Below are 24,547 nucleotides of genomic sequence, written 5' to 3'. Positions count from 1 at the left end.
TGGTTACAAAGTTGTACCGTACATTGATGTGTAGATCTCTCCCTGAGAACAACGGATCAGGAGATATCTTTTTAAAACAGATCACATATGTATTGCCAAGTTTATTTAGTTGTTCGGCTGAATTTAAGCATCAATAATTATTTAAACATGTATATCAAGAAATATAATCAATTGTAAATTAATAATAGCTAACTAATGATAACAAACATTTACTAACTCACTAATGTATAAGGGATGGTTCACACCACAATTTTTGCAATCCAGATGCGTTTCTGCATGCATATTTGTGATGCATTTTTAATATATGTGTTTTTTTCCCCTCTTTTTTATTTCTTCATCTTAATTTAGGAAATGTGCGTTCCGGTGTGTTTTTGATGTATTTTTGTCATGTTCCATACTGAAAAATTGCAACAGGTTTTTTGTTGACTGCACTTGCGTGAACTAGGGTTGTTGGAAACCATGTTAAACACTGTCTATGCATTTTTGATGCAAAATAAAAAATGCAGTGGACTGCATCTGATGTGAACCAGCCCTAAATATAAGGAATATTAGTACAGGAATGACAGTGTAAGGAATGCCTTCTCTCAACCACTAGATGGAGCTGATGCCTAGGATTTGATTGGGCCATCTAGAAGATTCCAGTAAGTTAGTGCTGGACGGTAACTTTACTTTCTATAAATAAACTTGGCAGAAGAGGGTAAAGCATTCTGGATCAGTAGATCCTAATAAGATTATTAATAGCCTGTCAAGGTTCACAGTGTACAGCATGTACATCTTACAGAGAACAATGATTTTATAGTGTGAGACTATTGCTAATATTGGTATGTAATAGAGAATATTCAAATATAAAATAACTATTATGCCCTGTACACACGATAGGATTTTACGACGGAAAATGTGTGATAGGACCCTGATGTCGGAAATTCCGACCGTATGTGGGCTCCATCACACATTTTCCATAGGAATTTCCGACACACAAAGTTTGAGAGCTTGCTATAAAAAATCCGTTGTCGGAAATTCCGATCGTGTGCACACAAATCCGACACACAAAGTGCCACGCATGCTCAGAATAAATAAAGAGATGAAAGCTATTGGCTACTGCCCCGTTTATAGTCCCGACGTACGTGTTTTATGTCACCACGTTCAGAACGATTGGATTTTCAGACAACTTTGTGTGACCGTGTGTATGCAAGACAAGTTTGAGCCAACATCCGTCGGAAAAAATCCATGGATTTTGTTGACGGAATGTCCGATCAATGTCCGACCGTGTGTACAGGGCATAAGAGTGCTGAAAGGCAAGTTATTTTCAAGTTATATCCTAGGGTCTTTTTGCAAGTTATTTTCTCCCACTGACTAAGAAGCACCTATAAGAGAACAGCCCTGGCAGACCGTAAAGAAGAAATATCTATTCTTGTGATTTGTTTTTTAACTTATATTTCACAAAAATTACAAAATGACTGCCTAGGTTGCCCATTGACTGCACTGTATGTACTGGTTTTCCCAAGTCACTTATCAGATTTGAGTTCACTTGTGATAACTATAAGAAGGACCTTATGAGCAACAATTGATGATCCCTCTATTATTACATACTATTACATATATGTATTATATATTATTATATTATATATTATATGTTATATATATATATATATATATAATATATTACATATATTACTTACCTAGAGTGATCGTAAAGGATATATATTATATTTTTTTAAATTAATATAAAAAGATGTTATACTTACTTGCTCTGTTCAATGGTATTGCACAGAACGATGACTTACCTCCTCCTCTGGAGTCCCCCATCGGTGCTGCCTGCTGCTCCTTCCTACGAGTGCCCCCTCAACAAGCCACTTGGATACAGCCACCTGTACACTTGGATGTACACTACGTGCCCCAAAATACTTTACTTTGTGCACTGTGATTGATGTTACATTCCCCAACATCCTGTATGTTGAAAAATCATCTTGCCGACAAATTTACAGAGTAACCTGGACAGATCGCTCTTTTGGGGAAATGGGGAAATGACTGAGCTGTGGTCTGCCTCTTTCTGCTCTTTTTGTCCCACTGATGGGTAATAAGACTGCCAATCGCTATATGTGGCCACAGTGGAGAAGATTGGAAGGAGAAGGAGTGGTTATGATGGCTGAGGTGGATGAATATTAAAAAAAAGCAAACTAGCTTTTCAGGGTGATTTCAAGCTGGAACTCGGAGAAGCAAGCACTATAGATCAGAGGGCATGTTACAAAAAAGAACATTGCTAACCTCTCCTAATACTGCTAGTTGATTTGCTGATTCGATTGCTTCAGCGCTTTGCAAGTCACTTACCCAAAGCAAATATTGAAGTAAGAGGATCAGCACGACAGCCAGGCAGCTAGCATTTTTAAGAGGAGTTTAGTAATGGCAGTTTTTGTATTTCTCTCCAAAGAGGATTAATAAACCACCACCAATATCTCACTCCACCTCTGTTTGCCTGGGAGGTCCACAGGAGAATGCATAAACAATCGGAATGCTGTGGCTATGAAGGTCCCGGTTTGGGCACTTCCTGTTTTAGGGTGACAACTCTCTGTCTCGCAGATGGGCTCCTGCATTATCACTCTCTCACATAGCCCAATGATGAAGACTAGGACATATTACATAGGCATGGTCCATTGTTGCCACCCTGAGAAATGCCATGTAGACAGTAAGTGGCTGCAAACAGGCTACAGGAGATCAACATTAAAATACAACAAAGGATACAAATTTGAAAAAACAAGTATATAACTATACACATTACAGCTTATGAATTTTGTGTTGGTGCTACAATTAGGGGTCTGCAGATATGGCACCCATTTTTTTAAGGATTGCTGTGCATTACTTTTATGTGCCAAAAAGTTCCCAAAATGATTTAACCAACATTCATTTCAAGTTTATTTTACATTTTATGGAATGAATTTCCCAGTTCTAGTTTGTGACTGTCAGGCCAATCCACCGGACAAATAAAAAGGGGCAGACAGGTGGTTCTTCTTTTTTGTTTGCAATGTGCTTCAGAAGTACACATCACTTCTTAAAATAATTCCACAGCAAGTCACTATGAATATTCTGAAGCACCAGGCTGGTTACTGAAGGCTCTAAACCCAGAAAGCAAGCAATAATAAAATCAGTACTGACAGAAGACCATCTGTATTATGAATAATATTATTATTAGGCATTTTAGAAAACCCTGTTAGGTTTTTAGTGCTGTGCTTTACCTAGAGACAAAAAAAAAAAAAAAAAAAAAAAGGGTTCCCCTAGGTGGACTTTACCGGCACTTGCATGATAGAAAAAATTTTTTTAGAAATAGAAACTATAATACATCATAAAAAGGTGTATGTTTTATTCAATTAGGAAGATACAAATATTAAAAACAGGGTGGATATCATCAGTAACAAAGCAGTACTAATAGGTAAATACATGAAACAGTCAAGTAGTCAGCAATGGTGAAAAGAAACCTCTTTTCAAGCCCGACGCGTTTCGGGGTGTCTAGTGTTTCTAGGGTCCTTCTTCAGGGGCATGATCGAAAAGAGGGGTTCATCTAAATATATTGAAAAAAATATATATAAATAAGAATGTAGGAGTGTAAACAAGGGTCAAATAGTACACAGGTTGTCAGTAGATATCCAATGGGGGGTTTTTTAATGATCCAATGATCACCTACCTGGGAAAGTTCCATTAACTGCTTGTGGGGAGAAGTTTAAAAACACAAAGCCACTGAAAAAGAGCAGGGTGTCGGTGGGCAATTTAGGATGTAAAAGGTATACGTGCTAATAATAGATGGTATAGGCTGCAAGAAGGTAGGCAGTAATCTCCATATAGGAGTATGACACTATACCCATCCCGCCCGACCCGGGCATGCGCAAGCCAGAGCGGTGAGCTGAGGTCACAGGAAGGCGCCCCTAAAAAATGAAAAAAATTAAGGTACCTTAGCAGGAATACAGTATATGTAAAGAATCAATGCAAAAATGACAGACCAAAAAAGTGTACAAAGGATATGGATCTATATTTCATATTAAAGTGTTAGCTGTCAAGTATATGCATAAAAAACAAAATAGTCAAGGCAGAGTAACAAAGGAGGGGCGAAAATAATATACAAAAATAATGATGAAAATAATATTATACTTTATAAAAAACCGGGGTAATAAAAGTATGTATATATATGATAATTTTTGAAGCAAAATTGGTGCATGTTGGGAAAGATGCCTAGTTGGAGGTATATAATGAGGGAGTATATGTTCAAATGAGTACATATATCATAAGAGGTTTTTTTTAGTTAAGGGACTAAAATACTTTGGACAAAAATGGCATCAAGATATTAAATCCATATGTCGAGGACAAATGTGAACCTGAAAAGGCCGTGTGTATAAATTCCCATTAACCTGCAGGAGATGGAGTATTACCATAGCAGGATAGGAAGTAGTAACGAGACAAAAGACAATACATTCCTGTAGCCCAAGAGGAATGGGTACTAAGGAGGAGAAGTAAAAAGCATATCTAATAATGATCTTTAAAAAGGAGAGGGATGAACAAAAAATGTAAGTAAATAAACATACCTATAAGGGTGAAAGTATAGACACGGCCAGCCACGCAAACCTGCATCCAGCATGTAGAGCGCTATAGCAGAGAGTGAGTGGGGCCGGTTTAAATGTGTGACAGGCTCCAATCAGCTGGCGTCAATAAGACGCACAGCAGTGTAGTGGAGGCCGTCAGCTGGGACGCCTAATAAAACCTCCCGAAGTGAGGGTGCGCGGCGCCGCCCCTACCGCGCATGCGCGAGAGCGCAATGACGTTGGAGCGACGTCGCGCACACCCGCCCCACCGACACGGAAGTGCCCCTCCAGCGAACTGGGCATGCTCGCCGGAGTAGCAACATGGAGGCGGTGGGCGTGAGGCGGAGCCAACGCCCAGCCACCTCCCTAAATACCGCCCCAAGGATGTAGGTCTGGGGCGGTTTTCCGTGCCGGGCCACCGCTCTGGCCGCACACGCCTCGGGGGGGGCGGGGAATGGGAAAGTTAGCCATGAAAAGAAAAACATATGAAAATGTATACATCCTAAGTAAGATGGAGAAAATACCACCGAAACAGGGGGATATGGGAAAGTCAAAATAATAATATAGACATTTAGGACAACCTGAGACGGTGATAAATTAAAAAATGATGAATAAATGGAAGTTAAACATAAACCCTGCTGAATCTCAGTGGCCTTAATAGAAGTGTATGGAGAGGGGACTGGGACATGTCGCAAGACGATAAATTCTTGAACAGGGGGGGGTGAGCAAAATCGGATGTTGAACAATATGATAGTGGGGTAAGCAGAAACGGATGGTAAGATCTCTAAATTTACAAACATGTTCACGGAACCTCATGCAGATTCTGATAAATGAATACACAAAGAGATCTCTGGCATTGGACATTGAAATCACTAAGACTTGTGAACAACTCCAAAAATTTAAGACACACCAATCAGTTTCCACTAAAGAGAAAAAACTTAAAATCCATTTGGAGTCTTTCAATAAAAATATTCTCATCAAAAAAAACTTTAAATTCCACAGGGACAAGAATGCATTTGAGGCCGGTAAGGCCTATAAATGGAACCAAATTAATAAAATCCCCCGAAATTCGATCATACCTTCGAAATCTTCTTCCAACAAATCACTGCCTAACATCCCCCCACTCATCACTTCTAAAGCAAAACCTCCCTTTGGGACCAAACGCCAATTGTCAGGCGACTCTATCCAAGACCAGAAACCTAAAAAATCTATTTCGGATAAAATATCCAATCCCCTTATCCCGACTCTTCCCGATAACACCACTAAGGGATTGCTGCCCAATCTCTTGACACAGGCGCATCCACCTCCTCATCTTCGGGACCCTACCACCACACACGAGCCTAATCGCAACGATCCTTCTTTTTTAGATCTGGTATTGGCCGGTCTCAAACCACCTCCACCAAACTTAAACACGTACACACAAATGACACTATGACTTTCCCCCCTATCACCCCTATTCACTCTGACACGGACCTAAGCATAATCAATTTGTCCTCCCATCCCCTCTCAGAATATGAGACTTCCATTTTGAAAAAAGGATTAAATTTTTGCCCGAATTATACGTTAGACAAGTTCGAACTTTACAAAGACCTCCAATTATTTATCCGCAAAATAATCCTCAAAAAACTTTACCAAAAACAAGATACCAAAAACAACTTTACCCCTCAAGAAAATCGAGCCCTAGACCAATTGGTGGCGTTATTGGAGGAAAGTGATACAACTGATCTGATTGATCAAATAGATCTCTCTCGTATCCTCCAACAAATAGATGACCCTGTTGCTCCAGCACATTCAGGTGCCTCAAAATGAAAGAAAAAATCTGATCTGTACCCGCCACCTAGCACATGTCCGAATGCAGCAGCTTTCCTCAAACTGGTTAACAACGACCTAGACAAACTCAAAATAAAAAAGAAAGGACCTTCCAATCTTAGCCCAGGGGAACTACAGGCGTTGGATTCTCTGAAGGCTAATAACACAGTTACTATCAAAACATCTGACAAGGGAGGGAATGTGGTAGTCTTGGACAATGAGCAGTATATTAGGATTTGTAAGAAAATTCTCAACAATGCGGACTGGTACCGCCATATGCCAGCCTCCATTGTTGAGAAATATAATAAAGAGTTTTACGAGATAGTTGACTCCGCATTTCTCATCAATATAATTAGCAAAGCCACCTGGACCTTTGTGAGAAACAACTTTCCCAAGACCCCCACTTTCTATGCACTCCCCAAAGTGCATAAAAACCTGACAGATCCACCGGGTAGGCCCATAATTTCAGGTGTGGGCTCAATAAGTGACAACGCTAGCAAATTGATTGATGAATACCTTAGGCCTTTCGTCATGTCCTTGGCTTCATATGTAAAGGACACTAGCCATTTTTTACAAATCCTGGACCATTTGTCTGTCTCAGATCAAGCCCTCCTCGTCACCATTGACGTGGAGACACTCTACAGCTCCATTCCACATGAACTAGGCTTGGCAGCTATCAGACATATACTTCAAAAACAATTGGACTCTGATCCCATTTACAACGAATTCATCATTGAGCTGCTCGAGTACATCCTTACTCATAATGTTTTCACCTTCCTCGGCTCCCACTACCTCCAGGTGCAGGGGGTAGCGATGGGGACGTGTTGTGCCCCATCGTATGCCAACCTGTACCTGGGGGAGTGGGAGAAAACCCTCCTCTCAGATGACAACATCACCCAATATACTAGCCATATTCAGGGGTGGTATCGATATATAGACGACATTTTTGTCGTCTGGGAGGGCCCCCCGGATGTACTCGAGCAGTTCATATCCAGGATGAATAAGAATTACTTCAATTTGACATTCACTATGTCCTTTAACAATACTCATGTAACCTTCCTAGACATCGAAATCTTCAAAGATGGACTAGGCAAGCTTTCTACGAAGCTTTATAGATAAAGCACGGCTGGCAATACCATATTGCATGCCGCTAGCTTCCATCCCAAACCTTTAATTGATTCCATACCCTACTCGCAATACATCAAGATCAAGCGCAACTGCACCGATAATGAAACCTTTCTTAAAGAAGCTGCTGCCTTACGAGACAGACTACTAATACGCGGATACTCTCACAAATCCCTAAAAAAGGCTTTTAAAAAAGCAATTGACAAACCCAGATTAACGCTTCTCCATTCTACTAAACAACAAAGAGATCCACGTCATCTTAGTATAATTACAACCTACAATCAACAACACCAGCAAGCTAAAAGAATAATTGAAAGATACTGGCACTTACTGGTTCTCGACCCTAGTCTGGGCCATTTAGTGCCAGAAAAACCCGCTTTTACATTTAGGAGAGCGACCTCTATTGGGGACAAAATCACTAACAGCGAATTTAGATTAACAACTACTCATTGTAAATACAGGGGTACATTTGCCTGCGGTACTTGCCATTACTGTGGCTACATGCTGACCCAGAAAAACCCTACTCTCCCTAATGGGAAAACTTTTTCTCCTAAACATTTTGCCAACTGCAGGACCACTGGAGTGGTTTATCTGCTCCAGTGTAACTGCGGTTGCTTTTATATAGGTAAGACCAAACTTGAGTTCTGGCGAAGAGCATATAGACATATTCTGTCTATGAAAACAGCTGACCCAGATCTCCCCCTGGGTCGGCATGTGGCCTCGGTACATGGGGGCAGGTTTCCCGTTATCAAATTTCTAATTTTGGATCGCATACATCCCAACCCCAGAGGGGGCGACTGGAATAAAATTTTACTCCAGCGAGAACTAAAATGGATTCATTTATTAAAGGCCACTACACCCCCGGGCCTCAATGAGGCTGTTTGCTTTAAACCCTTTTTAGAAGGCTTTAATTCTGGAGGAATGGAAAAATAATTCCTTGTTTCCCTTCTTTCATCTACTTCCAGTTCCCTCTCTCCCTTCCCTCCCTCCCCCCCCCCCCCTTTATCTAGTTCCTATTACGGGTACCCTCATTTGCTGTGTCCCATTTTTTGGTATCACACTTAACTATGTACACCTAGCTGATTGTCTGGCCTCATACATACCCCCCTGTTCCTCCCCTTTTTTTTTTTTTTTTTTTTTTTTTCTCTTCCTTCATCCATACTGTGCACTTAACTATTGATCGGTATATTCCAGGGAACTACGTATCAGATCCATACAATCAGCTGGGTTGGTTCCCTTCCAGGAACCCCCTCATGTTTGTATATATACTATTGCCTGTTCTCTATTTTGTGTCAGCATTAATTGTATTTCGACCTGTGGTTTAGTCCTTTATTACCCTAGGCCAGACTTCTCATTGGATGTCTTTGTTGATGTTTCTACTTATTGTAATGTCCTGAATTTAGAGATCTTACCATCCGTTTCTGCTTACCCCACTATCATATTGTTCAACATCCGATTTTGCTCACCCCCCCGTTCAAGAATTTATCGTCTTGCGACATGTCCCAGTCCCCTCTCCATACACTTCTATTAAGGCCACTGAGATTCAGCAGGGTTTATGTTTAACTTCCATTTATTCATCATTTTTTAATTTATCACCGTCTCAGGTTGTCCTAAATGTCTATATTATTATTTTGACTTTCCCATATCCCCCTGTTTCGGTGGTATTTTCTCTATCTTACTTAGGATGTATACATTTTTCATATGTTTTTCTTTTCATGGCTAACTTTCCCATTCCCCGCCCCCCCCCGAGGCGTGTGCGGCCAGAGCGGTGGCCCGGCACGGAAAACCGCCCCAGACCTACATCCTTGGGGCGGTATTTAGGGAGGTGGCTGGGCGTTGGCTCCGCCTCACGCCCACCGCCTCCATGTTGCTACTCCGGCGAGCATGCCCAGTTCGCTGGAGGGGCACTTCCGTGTCGGTGGGGCGGGTGTGCGCGACGTCGCTCCAACGTCATTGCGCTCTCGCGCATGCGCGGTAGGGGCGGCGCCGCGCACCCTCACTTCGGGTGGTTTTATTAGGCGTCCCAGCTGACGGCCTCCACTACACAGCTGTGCGTCTTATTGACGCCAGCTGATTGGAGCCTGTCACACATTTAAACCGGCCCCACTCACTCTCTGCTATAGCGCTCTACATGCTGGATGCAGGTTTGCGTGGCTGGCCGTGTCTATACTTTCACCCTTATAGGTATGTTTATTTACTTACATTTTTTGTTCATTCCTCTCCTTTTTAAAGATCATTATTAGATATGCTTTATACTTCTCCTCCTTAGTACCCATTCCTCTTGGGCTACAGGAATGTATTGTCTTTTGTCTCGTTACTACTTCCTATCCTGCTATGGTAATACTCCATCTCCTGCAGGTTAATGGGAATTTATACACACGGCCTTTTCAGGTTCACATTTGTCCTCGACATATGGATTTAATATCTTGATGCCATTTTTGTCCAAAGTATTTTAGTCCCTTAACTAAAAAAAACCTCTTATGATATATGTACTCATTTGAACATATACTCCCTCATTATATACCTCCAACTAGGCATCTTTCCCAACATGCACCAATTTTGCTTCAAAAATTATCATATATATACATACTTTTATTACCCCGGTTTTTTATAAAGTATAATATTATTTTCATCATTATTTTTGTATATTATTTTCGCCCCTCCTTTGTCACTCTGCCTTGACTATTTTGTTTTTTATGCATATACTTGACAGCTAACACTTTAATATGAAATATAGATCCATATCCTTTGTACACTTTTTTGGTCTGTCATTTTTGCATTGATTCTTTACATATACTGTATTCCTGCTAAGGTACCTTTAATTTTTTTCATTTTTTAGGGGCGCCTTCCTGTGACCTCAGCTCACCGCTCTGGCTTGCGCATGCCCGGGTCGGGCGGGATGGGGATAGTGTCATACTCCTATATGGAGATTACTGCCTACCTTCTTGCAGCCTATACCATCTATTATTAGCACGTATACCTTTTACATCCTAAATTGCCCACCGACACCCTGCTCTTTTTCAGTGGCTTTGTGTTTTTAAACTTCTCCCCACAAGCAGTTAATGGAACTTTCCCAGGTAGGTGATCATTGGATCATTAAAAAACCCCCCATTGGATATCTACTGACAACCCGTGTACTATTTGACCCTTGTTTACACTCCTACATTCTTATTTATATATATTTTTTTCAATATATTTAGATGAACCCCTCTTTTCGATCATGCCCCTGAAGAAGGACCCTAGAAACACTAGACACCCCGAAACGCGTCGGGCTTGAAAAGAGGTTTCTTTTCACCATTGCTGACTACTTGACTGTTTCATGTATTTACCTATTAGTACTGCTTTGTTACTGATGATATCCACCCTGTTTTTAATATTTGTATCTTCCTAATTGAATAAAACATACACCTTTTTATGATGTATTATAGTTTCTATTTCTAAAAAAAATTTTTCTATCATGCAAGTGCCGGTAAAGTCCACCTAGGGGAACCCTTTTTTTTTTTTGTGTTTATGTACTATTGGACGTGGCACGGCCTCTCTCCTAAACAAGTTGGTCTACCTCTCTTTGCTTTACCTAGAGAGACTATTCCCTCACATTTCCTGTTCTGAGGACACTTGTCACCAGAACAGGAAGTAAGGGTAAACTTGCCTAACAGGGCCACAGTCTTCCCTTAACTGTAGGTAATTGCTTCCTGTGCAACTTCTTCCCAACACTAGCGGACACCTACAGGGCCTTGAAAAAGTATTCATACCCCTTGAAATTTTCCACATTTTGTCATATTACAACCAAAAACGTAGATGTATTTTATGTGATAGACCAACACAAAGTGGAACATAATTGTGAAGTGATGGAAAATGATAAATGTTTTATGTAAAAAGTGTGGCGTGCATTTGTATTCAACCCCCACTCCCCCGAGTCAATTCCACCTTTCACTGTAATTACAGCTGCAAATCTTTTGGGGGATGTCTCTACCAGCTTTGGACATCTAGAGAGTGACATTTTTGCCCATTCTTATTTGTAAAATAGCTCAAGCTCTGTCAGATTGGATGGAAAGCATCTGTGAACAGCAATTTTCAAGTCTTACCACAGATTCTTAATTGGATTTAGGTCTGGATTTTGACTGGGCCATTCTAACACATAATATGCTTTAACCAAAACCGTTTCATTGTAGCTCTAGATGTATGTTTAGCGTCGTTGTCCTGCTGGAAGGTGAACCTCTGCCCCAGTCTCAAGTCTTTTGCAGACTCTATTAGGTTTTCTTCTAAGATTGCACTGTTTTTGCTCCATTCATCTTCCCATCAACTCTGACCAGCTTCCCTGTCCCTGCTGAAGAAAAGCATCCCTACCACATGATGCTGCCACCACCATGTTTCACGGTGGGGATGGTGTGTTCAGGGTGATGTGCAGTGTTCATTTTCCGCCACACATAGCGTTTTGCTTTTAGGCCAAAAAATTCAATTTTGGTCTTACCTGACCAGAGCACCTTCTTACACATGTTTGCTGTGTCCCCCACATGGCTTCTCGCAAACTGCAAATGAGACTTCTTATGGCTTTCTTTGAACAAGGGCTTTCTTCTTGCTACTCTTCCATAAACGCCAGATTTGTGGAGTGCTTGACTAATACTTGTCCTGTGGACAGATTCTCCCACCTGAGCTGTGGATCTCTGCAGCTCTTCCAGAGTTACCATGGACCTCTTGGCTGCTTCCCCTGAAAAATGCTCTCCTTGCCCGGCCTGTCAGTTTAGGTGGATGGCCCTGTCTTGGTAGATTTGCAGTTGTGCCATACCCTATCCATTTTCATATGATGGATTGAACAGTGCTCCGTGAGATGTTCAAAGCTTGGGATATTTTTTTATAACCTAACCGTGCTTTAAACCGCTCCACAACATTATTCCTGAGCTGTCTGGTGTGTTCCTTGGCCTTCATGATGCTGTTTGTTCACTAAGGTTCTCTAACAAACCTCTGAGGACTTTAGAGAACAGCTGTATTTATACTGAGATTAAATTACACACAGGTGGACACTATTTACTAATTAGGTGACTTCTGAAGGCAATTGGTTCCACTAGATTTTAGTTAGGGGTATCAGAGTAAAGGGGGCAGAATACAAATGCACGCCACACTTTTCACATATTTATTTGTAAAAAATGTTGAAAACCATTTATCATTTTCCTTCCACTTCACAATTATGTGCCACTTTGTGTTGGTCTATCACATAAAATCCCAATAAAATACATTTATGTTTTTGGTTGTAACATGACAAAATGTGGAAAATTTCAAGGGGTATAAATACAAGTGGTGTAACATTCTTTTGCTTCCACTGTGTGATGAGACGCCTAGCTAACAGGTAGGAATCCTCACTTTTGCCATTCACTGCGTGCGCTGCTAGCAATACGGAGTCATGTCAAGGCTTACTGAGTCGTAAAGAGGGCAAATTGTTGGTGCCCGCTGAGCTGGTGCCTCTGTGACTGAAGTTGCCAATTTATTTGCCGTGTTGCAAAATACAGCATCAAAGGTTATTACGGCATATAAAGTTTCTCGAAAATGTTGTCTGATAAGACTAAGTCAACTGATTGAAAGAGACACAAGGACATTGCACAGGATTGTGACTCCGATTTTTGCATGGGATTAGTATCAGATACCATTTTCCACCATCCAAGTCTTATATTTGTCAATTCTAGGAGAGTTCAACACCATATTAGGTAACAATTTTGTTCTTTTTAGCATACTTTTTTCCATAGTTTTATCCAATCCCTGTATCTCAGGTGGAGAAGATCACTTGGAAACATTCTGTGACTAGTGTTTCCACTGAAATGTTCCCTCCTCCGTGCTTCATAGACATAAACATGCATGCTAAGTAAAGCCCAAATGCAAGTTTTCGTTCTAAACTGCTGATGACCATCCTCAGAGGTTTGTGGTCACTTTATGACCACAGTTCACAGGCGACAGCTCAGTAAGATATAATGTCAATACCACTGGAGGAGGCTATAAGTCATCTCTTCAAAGCACTCAAGCAGTTGTCAAACTCCGTCTTTATTTTAATGCTTTATAAGCAGAGCTGTGCTTAGAATGAGTGCATTACATTCCAAGGTAATACTATTCAACTACAATTTTTGAATACTTACATGTTCTTATGACATTGATTTTCTGATATTGTTTATTTAATTCAGACAGTGTATTTTGCTTTGAGTTGGAGTATAGCAGTAGTGATTAGTGTCTTTCCTGCCTACCGTGTCTGACAGTTTTTCATTTCTGAGGTTTACACTCTTGTATAAGTTATGTGTAATAAAATGGAATGACACAGGGAAAAAGTATTACACAGTTACATAGTAGGTGAGGTTGAAAAAAGACACAAGTCCATCAAGTCCAACCTATGTGTGTGATTATGTGTCAGTATTACATTACATATCCCTGTATATTGCGGTCATTCAGGTGATTATCTAATAGTTTCTTGAAGCTATCAATGCTCCCCGCTGAGACCACCGCCTGTGGAAGGGAATTCCACATCCTTGCCGCTCTTACAGTAAAGAACCCTCTACGTAGTTTAAGGTTAAACCTCTTTTCTTCTAATTGTAATGAGTGGCCACGAGTCTTATTAAACTCTCTTCTGCGAAAAAGTTTTATCCCTATTGTGGGGTCACCAGTACAGTATTTGTAAATTGAAATCATATCCCCTCTCAAGCGTCTCTTCTCCAGAGAGAATAAGTTCAGTGCTCGCAACCTTTTCTCATAACTAAGATCCTCCAGACCCTTTATTAGCTTTGTTGCCCTTCTTTGTACTCGCTCCATTTCCAGTACGTCCCTCCTGAGGACTGGTGCCCAGAACTGGACAGCATACTCCAGGTGCGGGCGGACCAGAGTCTTGTAGAGCGGGAGAATTATCGTTTTATCTCTGCAGTTGATCCCCCTTTTAATGCATGCCAATATTCTGTTTGCTTTATTAGCAGCAGCTTGGCATTGCATGCCATTGCTGAGCCTATCATCCACTAGGACCCCCAGGTCCTTTTCCATCCTAGATTCCCCCAGAGGTTCTCCCCCCAGTGTATAGATTGCATTCATATTTTTGCCACCCAAATGCATTATTTTACATTTTTCTACATTGAACCTCATTTGCCATGTAGTCGCCCACCCCATTAATTTGTTCAGGTCTTTTTGCAAGATTTCCACATCCTGCTGAGAAGTTATTGCCCTGCTTAGCTTAGTATCGTCTGCAAATACAGAGATTGAACTGTTTATCCCATCCTCCAGGTCGTTTATGAACAAATTAAATAGGATTGGTCCCAGCACAGAACCCTGGGGAACCCCACTACCCACCCCTGACCATTCTGAGTACTCCCCATTTATCACCACCCTCTGAACACGCCCTTGTAGCCAGTTTTCAATCGATGTACTCACCCTATGGTCCATGCCAACGCACCTTATTTTGTACAGTAAACGTTTATGGGGAACTGTGTCAAATGCTTTTGCAAAATCCAGATACACCACGTCTGCGGGCCTTCCTTTATCTAGATGGCAACTCACCTCCTCATAGAAGGTTAATAGATTGGTTTGGCAAGAACGATTCTTCATGAATCCATGCTGATTACTGCTAATGATATCATTCTTATTACTAAAATCTTGTATATAGTCCCTTATCATCCCCTCCAAGAGTTTACATACTATTGATGTTAGGCTAACTGGTCTGTAATTCCCAGGGATGTTTTTTGGGCCCTTTTTAAATATTGGTGCTACATTGGCTTTTCTCCAATCAGCTGGTACCATTCCAGTCAATAGACTGTCTGTAAAAATTAGGAACAACGGTCTGGCAATCACCTGACTGAGTTCCCTAAGTACCCTCGGATGCAAGCCATCTGGTCCCGGTGATTTATTAATGTTAAGTTTCTCAAGTCTAATTTTAATTCCGTCCTCTGTTAACCATGTAGGTGCTTCCTGTGTTGTGTCATGAGGATAAACACTGCAGTTTTGGTTACTGAAGCCCCCCGATTCACTCGTGAAGACTGAGGAGAAGAATAAATTCAATACCTTTGCCATCTCCCCATCCTTTGTAACCAGATGTCCTTCCTCATTCTTTATGGGGCCAATATGGTCTGTCCTCCCTTTTTTACTGTTTACATACTTAAAGAATTTCTTGGGATTTTTTTTGCTCTCCTCCGCTATGTGTCTTTCATGTTCTATCTTAGCCATCCTAATTGCACCCTTACATTTCTTATTGCATTCTTTATAAATTCTGAATGCTGTGGATGATCCCTCAACCTTGTATTTTTTTGAAGGCCTTCTCCTTTGCTTTTATATGCATTTTTACATTGGAGTTAAGCCATCCAGGATGTTTGTTCGCTCTTTTAAATTTATTACCCAATGGGATACATTGGCTAATGCCCTTATTTAATATGCTCTTAAAGCAAACACATCTCTCCTCCGTATTCTTTGTTCCTAATATTTTATCCCAATTTATGCCTTTTAGCAAGGTTTGTAGTTTAGGGAAGTTGGCTCTTTTGAAATTCAGTGTCTTTGTGTTCCCTTCATGTCTCCTATTTGTGTGATTTATACTGAAACTAATTGACCTGTGATCGCTGTTACCTAAATTGCCCCGTATTTCCACATCTGTTATCAGGTCTGTATTGTTGGTAATCAGTAGATCTAGTAATGTTTTATTTCTAGTTGGTGCGTCTACCATCTGACCCATAAAATTGTCCTGCATGACACTAAGGAACTGGCGAGCCTTAAATGAATGCGCGGTTCCCTCCGCCCAGTCTATGTCTGGATAATTAAAATCCCCCATTATGATAACACTTCCCATCCTTGCTGCTAATCCAATTTGTGATAGGAGATCCGTCTCCACTTCCTCCCTCAGGTTAGGGGGCCTATAGCATACTCCCAGTATTATTTTCCCCTTAGCTTCATCCCTTTGGAGCTCTACCTCCCTAGCTCCCTTAGTGATGTCATCTCTCACATTCACTTGTACATTATTCTTGATATATAGGCATACCCCTCCCCTTTTTTACCCTCTCTATCCTTGAGATAAAGGGTATACCTTTGAATGTTTGCCAGCCAATCATGAGAGCTGTTGAACCAGGTCTCTGAAATTCCCACAAAATCCAAATCCTCCTCGTACAACAGTATCTCTAGTTCACCCATCTTGTCCGCCAGGTTCCTGGCATTGGTGAACATGCCACGTAGTTTAGACCAGTCACATATTATCCTCGTATTGGGTGTTCCGAGATTGCAACTAGGACGTGCTACTATACTTACCTTGGGTTTTTGTGCTTTGGTCAACCTACCACTAATGCCCCCAATACTGCCCTCTGGAATATGTTCTGCGCTGACTATCTCTACCTCTGGACCCTCCCCCCATGATCTAGTTTAAAAACCCCTCTAACTTTTTGGCCATCTTCATTCCCAGCTGATCTGCACCCTCCTCATTTAGGTGCAGTCCGTCCCTTCTATAGTACCTGTTATCGACTGAGAAGTCGGCCCAGTCCTCCAGGAACCCAAACCCCTCCTTACTATATCAGGTCTTCAGCCACTTGTTTACTTCCCTAATCTCCCTCTGCCTTTCCGGTGTGGCCCGATGTACCGGTAGTATTCCAGAGAATACTACCTTGGAGGTCCTTTTCCTCAATTTAGCTCCTAAGTCCCTAAAATCGTTCTTTAGGAGAGTCCATCTGCTTCAGACTTTGTCATTGGTGCCAACGTGCACCATGACAGCTGGGTCTTCTCCAGCCCCTCCCAGTAATCTGTCCACCAGATCCATGATGTGCTGAACCCGAGCGCCCGGTAGACAGCATACTGTTCGGCGCTTCAGGTCTTTGTTACAGATTGCCCTCTCTGTCCTTCTAAGAACTGAGTCCCCTACCACCAGAATCTGTCTTTCCTTTCCCTTCGCTTCCCCCCCACTCTCACTGGAGGAGTTCTTCCCCTGGCAGCTAGGAGAGTCCCTCAGCTCCAGCAGTGCTGGTCCCTGACTGGTTTCACCAAATGTCACTCAATGGAGCGTACTTATTGGGATGCTGCAGCCCTGGATCAGCCTCCCTGGCACTTCTCCCTCTACCCTTCCTGACTGTCACCCATCTACTTTTTGCTAGTGCCTACACCTCTTTGTCTCCACCCGCCTCTGTGCTGGCCCCTGCCGGCACCTGCCGTGTACGTTCCTGGCTCTCCTTTTGTATATTTGGGACTTCTCAGGGCTGACAGTTGCTTCCCCAGATTCAGAACCTGGGCTTCCAGGGAAACAATGTGCTTACATTTTGCACAGCAGTATTCACCCTCGATCAGATGATCAAGGAACGCATACATGCCGCAAGATGTACAAAGAGTCGCCTCTCCACACCCGCCGGGCATCGTACCTATTAAATTTAATGAGGATTGGGGATTATATCTTGTCCAAATTACCTAACAACTAGCTTCCTGACACTAATACTCAAGACAATACACAGGTACTCAACAAGACAATACACAGGTACTCGCAGACCTACGTGCACTCGCAGACCACTCGCAGACCTACGTGCACTCGCAGATCACTGGCAGACCTACGTTCACTCGCAGACCTACGTGCACTCGCAGACGACTCGCTGACCACTCGCAGACCTACGTGCACTGGCAGACCTACGTGCACTCGCAGACCACTCGCAGACCTACATGCACTCACAGACCTACATGCACTCACAGACCTACGTGCACCCACAGACCTACATGCACCCACAGACCTACGTGCACCCACAGACCTACGTGCACCCACAGACCTACGTGTACCCACAGACCTACGTGCACCCACAGACCACTCGCAGACCTACGTGCACTCGCAGACCTACGTGCACTCGCAATACACAAGTATACAGTACAAAATACACAAATACCATAATCCGTAAGTGGAAAGAACATAATTTTGCCATGAACTGGCCATGACCAGGTGCTCCTTGCAAGATTTCTGACAAAGGAGTGAAAAGGATAATTTTGTATTGAAAACGATAGCCTTTGTAGGTGTGTTTTTCCTTTGGTGTTTTTTTGGCATGTATATTTTGCAAACATCTCCCCTCATTTAATAGGGTATAGGCACCTTTTTCACAACACTCCCAGGATCCGTACAGTTTTTTTTTCTTCAAGTTATATTTTGGATCCAGGTCGAGTGTAAGACGAATGTTAATAGCAACACAGAGGCAAAGAATAACCATTTGGGAAAATCATATCAATTTGGGATATTCCGCATACTCTCTCTCTTGGGACTCACATTTCCTCCCTAGCTGTTTGTGGAGCTGGCCGCCCATCGGTGACATCCTCTTCCCATTCAGTAAGTACAGTGTGGGCATTCTATATAAAACGAGGGCAATATGGCATATAAAATAGATCAGGACATCAAACAGGAGATGAGAGCAGTTTTTTCAAGAGAAGACCAGCAAGTCCCTAATGCCCCGTACACACGGTCGGATTTTCCGACAACTTTGTGTGACCGTGTGTATGCAAGACAAGTTTAAGCCAACATCCGTCGGAAAAAATCCTAGGATTTTGTTGTCAGAATGTCTGAACAAAGTCCGACCGTGTGTACGCCCTATAACAGTAAAAATAAAGAATTTAAACAACTCCTTAAATTACATAGCAATTTAACTAGTAAGTATTTAAAGCGTAAATGGGACATAGTGTCCCTGGAATCATATGTTGAATCTAAACTGATATCAAGAAGTCTGAGGGAAAGAATTATGCATGCAGAACACCTTAGGCTTCATATACGGGATGTTGTTTAACCTCTCCTGAACGATTTAACTTGACAACTAGAAACCGGCGTTTAAAAACGTCCGTTTAGCCGCGTTTACATGTCACGTTTAGCTCGCAGACCTACATGCACTCGCAGACCTACATGCACTCACAGACCTATGTGCACCCGCAGACCTACGTGCACCCTCAGACCACTCGCAGACCTACATGCACTCGCAATACACAAATATACAGTGCACAATACACAAATACCATAATCAGTAAGTGGAAAGAACATAATTTTGCCATGAACTGGCCATGACCAGGTGCTCCTTGCAAGATTTCTGACAGAGGAGTGAAAAGGATAATTTTGTATTGAAGCCTTTGTAGGTGTGTTTTTCCTTTGGTGGTTTTTTGCATGCATGCAGAACACCTTAGGCTTCACATACGGGATGTTGTTTAACCTCTCCTGAACGATTTAACTTGACAACTAGAAACCGGCGTTTAAAATGTCCGTTTAGCCGCCTTTACATGCTGCATTTAGTTGCGTTTGCGTCTAGAAGCATTTGTTAAAAAAAAAAAAAATGACATATACATATATATATATATATATATATATATATATATATATATATTTTTTTTGGTAAAATTAAAAACGTCTGTAAACGAAATGCTGCTAAATGCGAGTTACCGCGTTTAGCAGCGTTTACAGGCTGTTACAGGCATTTTTAAATGCCTCTGAACATCCGACCTGAACCCATTTTTTTTGCATTCCAAAAAATGCTTCTGAACTCAACTGCCTAGAAACTACTATAAACGAGAGTTCGGGGCAGCTGAAAAAAAATGCCCAACTGCTCCTAAACGTCCATTTACCAGCAGCAGTGTACATGAGGCCTTAGATATTAACGTTTTCTGAAAATATGGCAAGAGGAAGTGATCCAACATGGTATACATGTAATACATCTCATTATAGATGAGGAAAAACAACAATTAGAAGAAATAGAAAATCAATTAAACAATAGTACTAAAAAGTCGGCGGGATATCAGGACTTGGGTGAGTTTCCTAAATTTAATGAAAGATTGAAAAGAGAAGTAGAATTTCAAAAATAACAAATAGGGAAACAGAAGATATTTCAGATTTTGAGACAGGACAAATACTGAACTTGGAGGGACGTAGAGGAAGAAGCAGATCAAGGAGTAAAAATAGACAACAGGGAAAAGAAGGAGGAAAGTTGAAAAAATCTGTGTCTTTTTTAGAGCTGCCCCAGTTGGAGGGAGGAGGAGAAATAGACAGAGACATAGAAAGTGAAACAGAAACAGAGACCAGAGGAACCAACAGGGTTCATCAATCAATGCATCAATCCTAAATATCTCCAGGAGATCAACCAGGAAACAGCACAAATAACTAGAAAAGTACAGGAATAATTGAATGTTATAAACCTGACAGAGGTTAAAGGGTGAGTTCACCTTTACAGAAAAATCTGTAAGGTGAACTTACACAGGACCCCCTCCTCACCCCCCAGTCCCGCTGACCTGGAGCATGGCAATCTCTATGGGACCTCGTATAACGACCTCACCGGTCCGGGGCTTAGAAAATTCCCTCGGCTTAATCTCCAAAACGTACCTCGTCAGGAGGTACATTTAGGAGCATTCTAATTGGTTGGCACCATCACATGGGTGGTGCCGACCAATCAGAACCCGCTTAGCCCATCTTGTCAGCAGGCAAGAAGAAGAGAGAAAGCCCTAGACCGGTAAGGTGGCTATACCAGGGCTAATATCGGGAGATCGCCGCACTCCAGGTCAGCGGGACTGGGGGGGGGGGGGGGGGTGAGGAGGGGGTACTGTGTAAGTTCACCTTAAAGATTTTTCTGTAAAAATTAACTTTCACTTTAAGTTGAATAGAGACCACATATCCTTATTACAGAGATGTCTGGGGTTTTTACACATTTGACTGGGAGATCCATTTGAAATATACAAAGATGTGTATCTATTCCTGTGAAGAGTTAACTTTAAGTTGATGTATTCACAAAAAACTCCCTCGGAACATGAAAATATTGAGGATGAAGACATAGATAAGTGTATAGATTTCAGACAAGTGGATCTATTGGAATACTTACAGGAGAATACCTGGCTAGACTCGGAGATCTTAGACCGCCCACCTCCATCAGGTCTGTTTAATAAAATATAAAGAGTCCCAAATCTTAGTAACAATCATCCTATTCAAACTCTTTTAGAAGTTGTAACACGGATATTAGGGACATAGATTGGACCCATTTCGCCCCCGAGCAGGACAATCTGACCTTTGGGAACGGAAGGCCTTAAAAGAATTAAGAGATAGTTACAGAGTTACATAGTTAGTCAGGTTGAAAAAAGACACAAGTCCATCCAGTTTAACCTTAAAAACAATAAATAAAAAAAATAAATCGTACAATCTAATATACCTAATTTTATACTCTCAGTTGATCCAGAGGAAGGCAAAAGACCCCAGCAATGCATGCTCCAATTTGCTACAGCAGGGGAAAAAATTCCTTCCTGATTCCCCAAAAGGCAATTGGATTTTCCCTGGATCAACTTTACCTATAAATGTTAGTACCCAGTTATATTATGTACATTTAGGAAAGTATCCAGGCCTTTCTTAAAGCAATCTACTGAGCTGGCCAGAACCACCTCTGGAGGGAGTCTATTCCACATTTTCACAGCTCTTACTGTGAAGAAACCTTTGCGTATTTGGAGATGAAATCTCTTTTCCTCTAGACGTAAAGAGTGCCCCCGTGTCCCCTGGGTTGACCGTAAAGAGAATAACTCAACACCAAGTTCACTATATGGACCCCTTATATATTTGAACATGTTGATCATATCCCCCCTTATTCTCCTCTTCTCAAGAGTGAATAAATTCAGTTCCTCTAATCTTTCCTCATAGCTGAGCTCCTCCATGCCTCTTATCAGTTTGGTTGTCCTTCTCTACACTCTCTCCAGTTCTCCAATATCCTTTTTGAGAACTGGTGCCCAAAACTGAACTGTATATTCCAGAAGAGGTCTTACTAATGATTTGAACAGGGGCAAAATTATATCTCTCTCTCTCTGGAGTCCATACCTCTCTTAATACAATAAAGGACTTTGCTCACTTTGGAAACCGCAGCTTGGCATTGCATGCTATTATTGAGCTTATGATCTACCAAAACCCTCAGATCCTTCTCCACCACGGATTCCCCCAGTTGTACTCCTCTTAGTATGTATGATGCATGCATATTCTTAGCCCCCAAGTGCATAACTTTACATTTCTCAACATTAAACCTCATCTGCCACATAGTCGCCCAATTAGACAGTGCATTGAGGTCAGCTTGTAAATTAGAGACATCCTGTAAGGACGTTATTCCACTGCATAGCTTGGTGTCATCTGCAAAGACAGAAATGTTACTTTTGATCCCAGACCCAATATCATTTATAAAGATATTAAAATTAAGGTGAAGGGTGTAGTTAAAAAAACATAGTGATAAGGGGGGAAATGTGGTTATTTGTAAGAAGGAAGATTATACTACGTAAATTTACAGACAACTCAACGACATCGTTTGTTATGAAAAACGCACATGAAACCCTTTTCCCCCCTTAGTCACGGAAATTAACTATAAAATTGATAGAGCTTTTGAAGTAGGCTTAATCAAGAAAAGTGAAAGAGATTACCTAAGGGTGGAACAATACATTATTCAAACATTGTATTTACTATCTACAGTCCATAAAACCCAGAAAGACCCCCAGGAAAAGTCTCTATAGTCTCGGGTAATGGTGGACCCACAGAGCATTTTGGGCAATATATGGACAAAAGCATTAAACATCTTGTTCAGGAGCTCCCATCATTTGTTTTGGACACAGGAGATCTACTTGAAAAACTAAAGGACCTTGTACTACCAGAGTAATGTATACTAGGAGTGGAGTGGATGATATACATCAATCCCCTATCAGGTGGGGGTACACGCAGTGGCTGAATAGTTGGAGTCAAGACACCCCTTTTCTGGCCCACATACTGGGTTTTTGATAGAACTTTTAGAATTCATTTTACACAATAACTTCTTATTTACTTACTTATTCCTTATGTTCGAAGGGAAGTTCTTTCGCCAGACAAGGGGAGTTGCGATGAGCGTTACCTGTGCCCCCACCTATGCATGTCTGTAGTGCAGAGGAATTACATAATTTAATTTCAATATTAAATAAAAAGATTGTAATATCTTCCTCACATATAAGGTGGATGAACGAGAAATAGAGTTCCTTGACTTAAAAATTAGAAAAGTGTGTGTGTGTGTGGGGGGGGGGGAATAAACCACCACCTTTAGAAAACCAACAGCTGTAAACACACTCCTCCATGCCACTAGTCACCATCCATGGCCCCTGATTAGAGGAATCCCCTATGGTCAGTACCTCAGAAGCTGGAGGGACTGCACAAGAATGGAAGACTTTCATGTAGAGAGTTCAGAATTGAAGGATAGATTCAGAGCAAGGGGATATCCACAATCCGTTTTGGAAAATAGTAGACTTGGAGCTCTACAACAGGACAGAGGAGAAATTCTGCAGCAGAAGAAAAAGAAAAAAAACACAGGGCAGGAGAAAATAGGCCTTCTAACAAGATATGGTACACATTGGGACCAATTACAAGGACTATTAAATAAATGTTGGCCTATTCTAATGTTAGATCGAAGGTTGATGAAACATTATAGGGGAAAAACCATGCTAGAAAAGCACCATCCATAGGGGATCCCCTAGTTTGGAGTGAGTTTAAGAGGAGTCAACTAACAACCTGCCTAAATCTACAGCCACTTCCAAAAGGCATATTTGCATGTGGACATTGTTCCATATGCAGATACAGTATGTAGACAAAATGACAGAGTTTCAGGATTCACAACATAGACCTACCTACCAGATAAACTCTTTGCTTAATTGCTCATCAGACTGGGTTATATATAAAATAACATGCCCGTGTAAAAAGATATATATCGGTAAAACCCAGAGGGCTAAAAAAGGGAATAGGGGAACATCTAAGTAGCATAGCAGGAGAAGGTGAAGAATCCCCCTTGGGAATGTGTTTTAAACATTTTTACAATTCCTCAACACGAGGAGTTAAATGTGCAGTGATCTATCAGCTGACACTATCTGAAAGGAGGGGAGATAAAGATAAAATATTACTTCAAAAAGAATCCAGATGGATTTTCTTGCTCAATAGTATGATGCCTTTAGGTTTAAAGGAACACTAAAGATAATTTTTTTTTTTTAAATAACAAACATGGTATACTTACCTCCACTGTGCAGTTTTGCACAGAGTGGCCCCGAACCTGGTCTTCTGGGGTCCCTCGGCAGCTGTCTCGACTCCCCCAAGC

Source organism: Aquarana catesbeiana, linkage group LG02 (genome assembly GCF_042186555.1).
Source record: "Aquarana catesbeiana isolate 2022-GZ linkage group LG02, ASM4218655v1, whole genome shotgun sequence".
Lineage (NCBI taxonomy): Eukaryota > Metazoa > Chordata > Amphibia > Anura > Ranidae > Aquarana > Aquarana catesbeiana.
Note: the sequence above shows the minus strand (reverse complement) of the source record.